This window comes from Lissotriton vulgaris, chromosome 2_1 (assembly GCF_964263255.1).
Source record: "Lissotriton vulgaris chromosome 2_1, aLisVul1.2, whole genome shotgun sequence".
NCBI lineage: Eukaryota > Metazoa > Chordata > Amphibia > Caudata > Salamandridae > Lissotriton > Lissotriton vulgaris.
In genome coordinates this window covers 1,838,132,379-1,838,144,789 of record NC_141687.1, presented here as the reverse complement: position 1 = coordinate 1,838,144,789, position 12,411 = coordinate 1,838,132,379, and the positions used below count along the sequence as shown (strand labels likewise).

At 54.8% G+C, this 12,411-nt stretch overlaps 1 protein-coding gene across 1 annotated transcript in view; it reads left to right on the top strand.

Annotated features, from left to right (window-relative positions):
* Positions 1-12,411, top strand: part of DIS3L (DIS3 like exosome 3'-5' exoribonuclease) — a 408,581-nt gene that overhangs the window by 166,931 nt on the left and 229,239 nt on the right. The window lies entirely within an intron of this gene.

Sequence of the window (12,411 nt, the reverse complement as noted above, 5' to 3'; positions counted from 1 at the left end):
TTCGAGGCATGTGGGCTGCTGAATTCATATCTGTGCATAGATCGCCGCCTAGTGTTGGGTCCGGATGATTGCACATTGTTGTCCTGGAAGAGTCTTTGAAGTATCACGAGATAGGTGGCTCCTCCCCTGGACTACAGTGCGCATGGGCATCGCCTCCATCCCCAGATTGTTTTTTTCCGCCATTGGGTTCGGATGTGTTTCGGTTCCCTCTGTCGGAATCGATAGTTGTTTAACTTTCCTAACTTGAGACCAAAAGGTCTTTAGGATTAGCGTCGGTATTGTCCATCGTTCGGGTTTGTTTATTCATCAGCTCCGAACACTTGCTGCCCTTCCGCGTGCTGTCGGCGCGGACGGGCCTACACGACGCTCCAGACTACTTAACATGGAACGAACTCCGTTTAAGAGGTGCCCGGTGTGCACCTCAAAGTATTCACACCTCGACGTGCACCCAGTGTGCAACAAATGTTTGTCGCCGGACCATGATGAGGCCAGGTGTATGGCCTGCTCCAAGTTCCGGTGTAAGAAGACTCTCAAGCTTCGTCGGGCCGCTAGACTCCAGGCCCAGTTATCAGCGCCCCCGCCAGACAACATCTTCGAGGAAGACGTTGGTGACGACACGTCTTACAAGTTTCGGACTCCAGCCCGGCGTCAGAGGATGAAAACTACGACGCGGGGGACGAGGAGTTTGATGAAGTCGTCGGAGAGGTAGGGGACGACGACGGGGCCATTGCCACCGTGGAGGATAGCTCAGAGGAGGAGCATCCTCAGACTGACTCAGGGGTCAATCCCCACTATACGGCCCAGGTCGAGGGATCGCCTTCGGGCCTTACCCAAGACCTCAATACTCGTCCCACGGCCCCGCCTCCGGGCCCGGCCACGGACATTGGTGATGCGCCACTCCCGGTGAAGAAACCGAAAGTGAAGCCATCGGGGTCCACACCAACGGTATCGAAACCGAAAGTGAAAGTCGCACTGGTGGGACAGAAGGCTCCAGAGGCCTCAGCGCCTAAAAGGCCCAAAATGGCCGCCGACATCAAGAGCCACGCCAAGATGGCCGACCCGAAGACCCTGGTGTCGAAACCGAAGACGACCGACGCGGCCGCGTCGGCGCCGAAGATGGTCGAGGTCGACGACCCGAAAAGAGCCTCGAAGAAGCGTCAAGACGACCCCAAAGCTCTGGCTGCGCCGATTCCGGTTGTCAAGGCCAAGGGTGGTGATGTGTCGGCTCCGAAGACCGTGCCTTTGATCGCCGACCCGACTCCGGACTCGGGGGAATCGCTCGAGCCGGTCCGGCCCTCCCCGTCCTTAACCAAGAAGGTCACGGAGTCCCTTCAACGTATTCGGAAGGACGCAGTGGCTCCCGAACCGAAGGATGTGGTGCCGAAGCCTACACAGAAGCCGGCAAAGGCGCAGACGCCGATCCACTTCACGCTGCCGCCGAAGATGACGCCGAAGGCTTTCGCTCCAAGGCATGGGGCCGGGGTGCCCTTGAAGCTGGTGTCGACGCCCAAAGCGTCATTGGTGGTGCCGAAGCATCGGCTCCAGCCACTCGCAGACGAGGAGCGTCGAGAGGTTGTCATCGACGCCAATACAGGCAAACTCTCTCTCCTTAAAAGGAAGATCACCCCGGAGCCGGTGTTAGAACATTTTCGTATTCCACTCAAAAAGAAGTTGGACTCTGCCGGTGCTTCTGCCCCTATGGAGCCTGCATCTCCACAAAATCTAGAACTCTCACCGACCCATTCTAACGCTGGGGAAGGTGACGGAGATGAGGAGGACGAGTACAATTATCCAGCGTACTCGGATCCGGAGGAGGTCAATGAACCTTGGTCTGCTGGAGGCGACCCTGAGGACCCTCCGTCAGGTCACGAACTGCAGCTTTTTGCAGCGAAAACTTCTCCAACAGAGGACTCTGCAGCCTTCAACGCTCTAATTGAGAGAGCTGCGGCTAATCATGATGTTGACCTCCATGCGGACCCTGTGGATGTCGATTTTCTGTTTGACACTTTCTCAGTGGCTGAAAAGTCGGTCAAGACATTGCCTATGCTCAAGGGAGTGCTGAAGCACGCGCCGGAGGTTTTCAAAGAGCCCACTCGGGCGCGAGTCATCAATCCTCGTATTGACAAAAAATACAAGGCAGCGCCCACTGATCCAACGTACATCAAGGGACACTTGCCACTGGATTCTTTGGTTGTATCCAACGCACGCAAGCGGGCAAACTCGCAGACCACGGGTGATGCTCCTCCCCCAGACAAAGAATCGAAAATCTTTGAAGCCTCAGGAAAACGTATTGCTGCTCAGGCAGCTAATATTTGGCGCATTTCAAACATGCAGGCCCTACTTGCACGCTACGATAGGGCGCACTACGACACCCTAGAAACACTTCTGCAGCACTTACCTGATCAGTACAAAGAGGCAGCTGAAATGTTGATTCAGGAGGGGAAGCTAATCACCAATGCTTCCATTAAGTGTGCACTGGACGTGGCTGATACCGCCTCCAGGGCTATAAACACTAGCGTGTTACTGCGTAGACATGCATGGCTTAGAATATCAGGCTTCAAACCAGACATACAGACAACCATCTTAAATCAAACAGTTAATCCAGACCACCTGTTTGGCCCTGAAGTGGATGCAACCCTTGAAAAAATGAAGAAAGACACGGACACTGCTAAGTCTATGGAGGCCCTCCAGTCCCAGCAGTTTAGGGGTGGTTCTTTTCGCCGCTCCAATAACAGAGGCACCTCAAGGGGTCAGGCATCATAATCCACGCAGTACTATAAAAGCAACACCCAGACCTCATACACCAACAAGGGTAGAGGTGGTTACAGGGGCAACAACGTCAAAGGCAGGGGACGTGGAAACAACAGCTCCAGGTCCTCCACCACCAACAAACAGTGACGCCTTGTCACTGCCCCCCGACCACACAACACCGGTCGGGGGGAGACTCCAGCAGTTCCTGCCCGCGTGGAAATCCATCACCACGGACAGGTGGGTCAAATCTCTTATCCAGTACGGTTACTGTCTGGAACTTACTTCCACACCACCAAACATACCTCCAAGAAACCGTCCTATGTCCGGCGAGCACTTGCACTTGTTGCAGCAGGAGGTCAAAGTCATGCTGCAAAAAGGGGCAATAGAGCTCGTGCCACTGCAAGAAAGGGGAACAGGAGTTTACTCTCTGTACTTTCTAATCCCCAAAAAGGACGGATCCCTCAGGCCCATCCTGGACCTCAGGCCCCTCAACTGGTACATTCTGTCAGAGCACTTCCATATGCTCACGTTGCAGCAGGTTCTCCCTCTGCTTCGGCAAGGGGACTTCCTGGCTATGCTAGATCTCAAGGATGCATGCTTTCACATTCCCCTGCATCCTTCACACAGGAAGTACCTCAGATTCACAATTCAAGACCAGCACTACCAGTTCAGGGTTCTGCCTTTCGGGGTCACCACAGCGCCAAGAGTTTTTACAAAGTGCCTGGCGACTGTGGCGGCGCATCTAAGACGCCAGAACGTCCACGTCTATCCCTATCTGGACGACTGGCTCATTCAGGCAAGGTCAGAACAGCAATGCGCCGACCACGTGTCCCGCACCATTCATCTCCTGCACGATCTGGGATTCTCACTGAATTACCCGAAATCCCATCTCCAACCCGCCCATATACGGCAGTATCTGGGCGCCACAATAGACACTCTGGCAGCCACTGCGCAGCCAAACTCAGTGAGAATCGCCAGTATCCAGACGCTGATCCAACGATTCAGACCTCAGGACTCGCTTCCAGCGAAGGTGTTCATGCAGTTGATAGGCATGATGGCCTCCTGCATCTCCATCGTCTCGCACGCGAGGTTACATATGCGTCCGCTCCAGGAGTGCCTAGCACGTCAGTGGACTCAGGCTCATGGGCAACTAACAGACCTAGTGTTGGTGAGCGGTCGGGCGTACAACTCTCTGCATTGGTGGAATCCACAAAACCTTTGCAAGGGCCGACCGTTTCAGGAGCCAGTGCCACAGATTATCCTGACAACGGACGCTTCTCTCCAAGGATGGGGAGCGCATGTACTCCACTACACAGTGCAGGGACTATGGACACTGCAGCAAAGGAAGATGCACATCAATGTATTGGAACTGATGGCGATCTTCATGGCCTTGAAGGCATTCAAAGTACATCTGTGCAACAAGGTCGTGTTGATCCGGACGGACAACATGACGGCCATGTACTACATTCAGAATGCAGGGAGGCACACACTCTCCGCAGCTGTCTCATCTGGCTCAGAGCATGTGGAAGTGGGCCATTCAGAGGAACATCTTCCTCATGGCGGAGCATCTCCCAGGCAAGGACAATCAGATGGCGGACCTGCTCAGCAGGCACAGCCACCAAATGCACGAGTGGGAGATACATCCATCAGTACTCCTACCGTACTTCCAAAGGTGGGGTCATCCAGAGATAGACCTGTTCGCCACAAGGGAGAACGCAAAATGCCAAAGCTTCGCCGCCAGGTTCCCACACCCGAATCGCAGGGCAATGCGATGTGGATGAACTGGTCAGGCAGATTTGCGTACGCTTTTTCCCCAGCACCTCTGATACCGCTGGTGGCACGCAAGCTCAGGCAACACTCGATGACTCTCATCCTGGTTGCTCCAACGTGGGCTCGCCAGCCATGGTACACCACGTTTCTGGAACTTTCCGTGGTACCGCATCAAAGGCTTCATCTCACACCCAGCCTTCTGACGCAGAGCCATGGCGACATTCAGCACCCAGATCCGCAACAGCTCAACCTGGCGATCTGGCTCCTGAAGTCCTAGAGTTTGGCTACCTCAATCTTCCCCCCGATTGCATGGACATCATTCGGGAGGCAAGGAAGCCCACTACTAGAGCATGTTATGCGGCTAAATGGAAGCGGTTTGTCATCTATTGTGTGAACCACGACATTGACCCGCTGGATGCTTCCATTCAGAACATCATTTGTTACCTGTTCCATCTATACCAATGCAATTTGGCGTATTCTTCCATCCACATTCACCTGTCTGCAATGGCCGCATACCTCCAGAATAGGCAACACCTATCACTTTTCAAGGTTCCTGCTATCAAGGCATTTCTGGAAGGACTCAAAAGGGTCATTCCACCGCGGACACCACCAGCTCCAGAATGGAACCTCAATGTGGTTCTTACAAGGCTGATGGGTCCTCCCTTTGAGCCACTGCACTCTTGTGAGCTTCAGTTTCTGACTTGGAAGGTGGCTTTCTTAGTAGCAATTACATCGCTACGGAGGGTTAGTGAGTTACAGGCACTCACCATCCAAGAACCTTTTTTCCAAGTACATGCTAACAGGGTGGTGCTCCGCACTAACCCTAAATTTTTACCCAAGGTTGTATCTCAATTCCACATAAACCAGACAATTGAGTTGCCAGTGTTTTTTCAAAATCCTGAGTCGCTGGCGGAGCGGATGCTCCACACCCTTGACGTTAAGAGAGCCTTAATGTACTACATTGACAGGACAAAGGATTTTCGAAAGACCAAGCAACTTTTCGTTGCATTTGCCTCACACCACAAGGGAAACGCTATTTCCAAAGCCGGTATCGCTAGGTGGATCGTGAAATGCATTCAGATCTGTTACGCTAAGGCTAAACGCACTCTCACAATTCCACCAAGAGCCCACTCCACCAGAAAGTTGGGGGCCTCTATGGCCTTCCTTGGGAACATTCCCTTAGAGGATATTTGTAGAGCAGCCACATGGTCTACCACACATACTTTTACTAAACATTACTGTGTAGACGTGCACTCTAAACAGCAGGCAGCTGTTGGTCAGGCTGTTCTCAAAACACTTTTTCAAACTGCTGCAGCTGGCACGGGCGGCCGCCAATGATAGGAGGACTGCTATGTATTCTATGCACAGATATGAATTCAGCAGCCCACATGCCTCGAACTGCAAATGCTACTTACCAGTATGCATCTGTTCTTGGCATGTAGGGCTGCTGACATTCATATCGCCCGCCCTCCTCCCCGGCGCCTGTAGCAGCTGCAGTATTCATATATATATGCTCATAGCATGGTCATCACTCACATAGTTCACTCCATCTCGGCCAATGGCTAAAAACAATCTGGGGATGGAGGCGATGCCCATGCGCACTGTAGTCCAGGGGAGGAGCCACCTATCTCGTGATACTTCGAAGACTCTTCCAGGACAACAATGTGCAATCATCCGGACCCAACACTAGGCGGCGATCTATGCACAGATATGAATGTCAGCAGCCCTACATGCCAAGAACAGATGCATACTGGTAAGTAGCATTTGCATTTCTCGGGATCGAGTATGTTAGCAAGAAACCTCCACAAGATACCAGAGTATTGCTATGTTCTTGTTTAATAATCACAAGTATACATAGGTTATGACAAACAATAGTACAAGCGATTCTTAGTCTCGCAAAGTAATGGTAGGTCATACGTTACCCATCAGTCGTTAGCCCTGGGATCATGTGGGCCTCAATCCAACCGTCCTCTGCATGGACACCGGTCCCGGTATCCAGCCAACAGAGGACACTCTGCAGAGAAACGGCCGAAAATGCCGTTCGAGAACGACTGACGGGGTATTATCGCCAAGGCGTCCTCTTAGGTCAGACTCTCACCTCGGGAACACCTGGCCTGGCGCTCCACCGAGGGGTCCGAAACAATAACCAAGCCTCCCAAAACAGAGACGCTGCAACCACCTCCTTTGGCGGGCGTCTCTGTTCCAGTCCGTCCCGGGAGCGTATCAACAAACGCTCTACCCGGACTCCGAGTTGGTAGTCTGATACGAGCAGCCGCTCGCTTCCAGTAAACCGGTTCCTGAATTCCGAAATGCGGAACCGCCTCCAAATGCCGAACTGCTCACAGCTCCTTGTTCCCGGGATCCAAGGTACAACGGGACACAACGGACCGCCGGCCAGCAATCAAAATATTCAACAGTGTTTCTTGAAGTACCTGGGTGTCTTCCTCTCGGCCTCGCCTGCAGTGGCATGGGACCGGAACATTCTGCCTGTATGGGATCGGGTCCAGCTAGACGTCAAGACATGGACGCGCATGCCGCTTAATATCTACGGCCGATCGGCCATCTTCAAGATGGTGGCTTTGCCCCGTCTGCTATATCAATTGCAGAATCATCCCTTCCAGGTTGACCCGCAGTGGTTCCGTACTGTTGATTCTGTGCTGGGCCGGTTTCTGTGGGCTGGCGGTGCCGCCAGGGTGGCACTGCGCACATGCTTCCTCTCTACCTACTGCGGCGGCTTGGCAGCCGCGGATATTTTATCTTACTATCAGGCCTCCCATCTCCTTGTGCTCAACGAGTGGTGGTATGGCGACCGTAGTGACCCGGCCTATGCCCTTGAGCATTCCCTGATGGGTGGCGCCTCCCTTCACACCCTGTTGTACTCGGCTAGGCGGAGGCGACTGCTTCCGCAAGTCACTCAAGTGGTCTTCGCTGTCTGGCGGCGGGCCTTGCATCGGATGGGCTGGTGGGGTCGGCTTACGGCCGAAACCCCGCTGTGGCGAAATGGTCTGTTACCGGCGCTGGCGTCCCTGTCCGGATTTGACGGCTGGGATGCGATTGGGATCTCATCCCTAGGTCATGTCCTCTCTGGTACTACCCTGAAGTCCTTCCAGGAGCTTAGCTCCGAATTTAGCATGCCCAAGACCCAGTTTTTCCGCTACCTTCAATTCCGCCACGCACTTACTCCAAGTCTGGTGGGCATGGAACAGCTCCCCGATTTTAGTCCTATCGAAGCTAAACTGTTTATGGGAGACCTGGGGGACAAGAAGGTCTCGCAGATATATCGCTCTCTGGTCACTCACTGTTCCCCTTCACTCGCAGCGCTGCGGGCCTCCTGGGAGGCTGATGTAGGTCCACTGGACGATGACGACTGGCGTGAGGCCTTGGAATCCCCCCGAGGTGCTGCTATAGCCATCCGCCTCCGATTCATCCAGTTCAAATACCTCCACCGGGCATATTTTACTAGACACCGTCTATGGCGGGCGGGCCTTGTCGCGTCTCCCGAATGCCTGAGGTGCGGTTCTGAAGAGGGCACCCTGTTCCATACAGTATGGTCCTGTGAGAGATTGATTCGATTCTGGGCTGGGGTTTGGGACTGCCTGTCAGAGGTGTTGGGCTGGGACCTGCCCCGTACCCCCAGGTTGGGTCTTCTTCATGTTCTAGAGAATGTTGGGGGCAATATTTACAAGCGCCATTTGCTGTTACTGGGGCTGGTGGTGGCGAAGAGGGACCTGGCGCAGGCCTGGAAGAGCGAGCGCGCCCCCCCCCCTCGGGGCTTGGAGGGCGGGACTGGATTTCCTCATGGGTCTGGAGCAGCCTGTTTTCGAAGCCCGGGGATGTCCCCGCAAACATTACAAAATCTGGAAACGGTGGGCGGATTACCGGGGCCTGCTCCTTGACCCTCCCGTGGACATTGATGATGCATTACAGCTGGATGTGGATCCCGCACTCTAGGCCGCTGGCCGGCTCCACCTTGGCAGACTGTCTCAAGTTGCTGGACTGTGATCGCGTGCACTGGGTTAGGGTGGGATAAGGGGTGGGTAGTTGCGGGCGGGGCTGGTTGGTGTTTTTGGGGTTGGGTGGGTGGGGTAGTTCGATGCCATTTACTATATAATGATGGGTTCGATGCTGTGCTAATGATGTGTCTTTTTTTTTGGTCTATCTTTGACAGTTCCCTCCTGACTGTGGAGGACTGTGTTGAGCTTTGCTTGAACTCATAATAAAAATTGGTTATGGAAAATATTCAACAGTGTCCCTTCGTCCAATGCGCTTTAAGTACGCATTTCCGGGTGCGTGATGCGCGCGCTCAGCATGCCGGACCTTGTGGTTCCTGAGCCGTTCGTGACGTGTGGATCTGCCTCCTTTGCGGCGGTTGTAGGTAGCGGGCTCCACCGCGCCCCGGAGATTCTGACAGTGCATCCCCCTCAACCGCCCCTCCGAACAGGACCCGCGCAAGCAGGGTGCTTCTTGTGGAAAGCAGCAGCCAACAGTGGCGCGCTGATGCCCGCCTCGGGCTCTCAAGACTGCTCCTCAGGGCCGTACCCTTTCCACGCCACCAGATACCAAAGCTTGCCTCCCCGCCACTTGGAGTCCCGAATCCCTGCCACCTCGTACTCCACATCGGCGTCCACCGACACAGGCACCGAAGGCACCCGTCTGCCCCGAGCGGCAGGCTTCAGGAGGGATACGTGGAACACCGGATGGATCCTCAGGTGGCTAGGCAAACAGAGGCGCACGTTCACAGGGCTTAGGCACTTGGTGATGAGATACGGACCAATGAACTTAGGCTGAAACACGCTGCGCTTCCTGAACCGTAGATTCCTGGTGGAAACCCAAACGTACTCCCCCACCGAATACAGAGGTCCCGGTCGTCTTTTTCTGTCTGCCGCGGCCTTGTACGCCTTCTTGGCCGACTCTAGGCAGGCACAAGACCGAATTAGAGTGTCCTTAATGCGTTCCACTCTCCTGGCGGCTTCTGGCACCTGAAGGACCTTTACCGGGTGGACGAAAGGTAGAAACCTGGGGTGATGACCATAGGTGGTGTAAAACGGAGATGACTTGGTGGAACTGTGGGTGGCGTTGTTGTAAGCGATCTCTGCTAGCCATAGATGATCCACCCACTCCTCCTTTCCCTGGTCCACAAAACAATGCAGATACTGCTTGAGCGACTGGTTAAGGCGTTCCGTCTGCCCGTCCGTCTGCGGGTGATAGCTGGTTGACAAAGCCGACTTGACGTGTAACGCCGAACACCACTTCCTCCAGAACTGGGCCGTGAACTGCGAGCCCCTGTCCGATACAATAGTGGTGGGCAATCCATGCAACCGTACCACGTTCTTCAGTAGGAGCAAGGCTAGTTGGCCCGCCGAGGGTACCTGCCTGCAGGCCACGAAGTGCCCCATCTTCGTGAGATAGTCCACTACCACCATCACCGCCGTACAGCCCTGATCCTTCGGCAACCCCACGATAAAGTCCACGGAAATGCTCTCCCATGGCCTGCTGGGCGATGGAAGAGGCTGCAGCAGGCCCTGTGGCCTGCGATGGTCTGTTTTCGCGGCGGCACAGACGGAGCACTCCTCCCCCCATCTGCGGACATCCGAACGCAGCGATGGCCACCAGAAGTGTCTTCCCAGACTGGACACGGTTTTCTCGAACCCCAGATGGCCCGCGCAGGGCGACGTGTGGCACCAAGCAAAGGCCTGCTTCCTTAAGCGGGGAGTGGGTACCAGCAAACGGCAACCGTGCACAGGCATACCGTCCACCAACCTCCATTCCCTATGGCACGATAGCCACCGTTTCCAGGCAAACGATTGTATCCCCTTCTGGACGCCCCTAAGGAATTGGTCCGGCTGCACCGCCCCGATCACCGCGCCCGGTGAGATGATGGAGTGCACCGGCGCAGGAGGTGGGTCCAGCGCAGACGATTGGCGGGACAGCGCGTCCGCCTTCCTGTTTTCCGAGCCTGGTCTATAGGTGATGTGGAAGCGAAAACCGGAAAAAAAAGCATCCACTGCATCTGCCGTGGCGACAGGTGTTTCGCCGCTGTCATGAACTGCAGGTTGCGGTGGTCCGTGTACACCGTCACCTCATGTCTGGCCCCCATCAGCCAGTGCCTCCACTTCGCAAAAGCGTCCCTTATGGCTAGGAGCTCCTTCTCCGCAATGTGGTAGTTCCTTTCTGTAAGGTTCAGCTTCCTGGTCATGAACGCCACAGGGTGTAGCACACCGGAGTGTTGGTGCCGTTGCAACAGAATGACTCCCACGGCAACCTCGGAGGCGTCCGCCTCTACCACGTATGGCAAGTCAGGGTTCGGATGTGCCAGGATAGGAGCAGAAATAAAGGCCTTCTTCAGAGCCACAAAGGCGTTCTGAGCATCTGCGTTCCATCTGAAGGGCTGTGATTTTCGCAGCAGCTGTGTTATTGGGGCCACCAACCCTGAAAATCCGTCGATGAAGCGGCGATAAAAATTGGCGAACCCAACGAAGCACTGTACGTCCTTTACCCCCTGTTGCGTTGGCCAGTCTTCCACGGCCTTGACCTTGCGCTCAGCCATTTCTTCTCCCGCAGGACTCAGCATAACTCCCAAGAACTCCACTGACGTGACGTGGAAGTCACATTTGCTCAGTTTGCAGAACAGCAGGTGGTCTCTGAGCCTCTGGAGTACCGTGGCCACGTGGCGTACATGTTCCTCTTCAGTGTTGGAATAGATGAGGATATCGTCAATGTACACCACTACGTACTCATCCATGATGCCTCTAAAAACCTCATTTAAGAAGTACTGAAAGGCCGCAGGGGCGTTGCAGAGCCCGAATGGCATGACGAGGTATTCGAAGAGGCCGAATCGGGTCTTAAACGCCGTCTTCCACTCGTCGCCGTCGCGCATCCGCACCAGATGGTATGCCCCCTTGACGTCCAGTTTCGTGTACACCTGGGCCTGTTTCACCTGTTGCAGTAAGACATTTATGAGCAGCAAAGGATACCTATTCTTCACAGTGATCGCGTTCAACTCCCTGAAGTCCACACAGGCCCTCAACTCACCGTTGGCCTTCGGGATGAAGAAAAGGGGTGAAGCGGCTGGAGACTTAGAGGGTCTGATGAACCCCAACCCCAGGAGTTTGTCGAGATATGAGCGCAGGTGGAGGTTTTCAGGTTCTGTTAGCGTGTACAGCCTGCCGCTGGGGATACTGGCACCCGGAACTAAATTAATCTGACAATCGTAGATCCGGTGCGGGGGAAGGACCTCAGCCCGAGCCTCATCGAAGACGTCCTGGAAGGCATGGTAGACTCCTGGCAACACAACTGCTTTCTCGGCCGCTGTGGCCACCATGTATTCCCTTCCCGAACTAGGTGTGAGTCCCGTCTGTACCCCACAGTGTCGGCTGCAATGCGAGGATGACATCCTGATCTGGTGGGTTGCCCAATCCACGGTCGGGTTGTGCTTCTCGAGCCACGGCAGACCCTGGATGATCCTGTACTTAGGGGCCCGAATGATACTGAAATCGATGCCCTCTTCATGATCTTCCCCGTATCTTACCGGTAGCACACCAGTGTGATGCCCTATGGGGCCGGTGACCAGTCGTCTTCCATCCACGGCGTACACATCCTCAGGGCGCTCCTTGGGCACTAGGGTGATCCCTAACCGACGAGCCTCGTCTTCGTCCATGAATAGGCCAGTGGCCCCTGAGTCAACCATGGCCTCTACTGCCCTCCACCTGGCGTCTATGGATACTTGAACTGTGATGTAGAGGTTTTGCGGTAGGACCGAGAAGGACTCGACAAAGGTGGGATGGTAGAGCGACTCCGAGAGGACCCTTCGTTTCTCAGGGAGTCAGGTAGTTTTTCGACGGGGTGTCGACTGCTACGGTAACTGGTCTAAAGGTCCTATTGCGGCTGGTT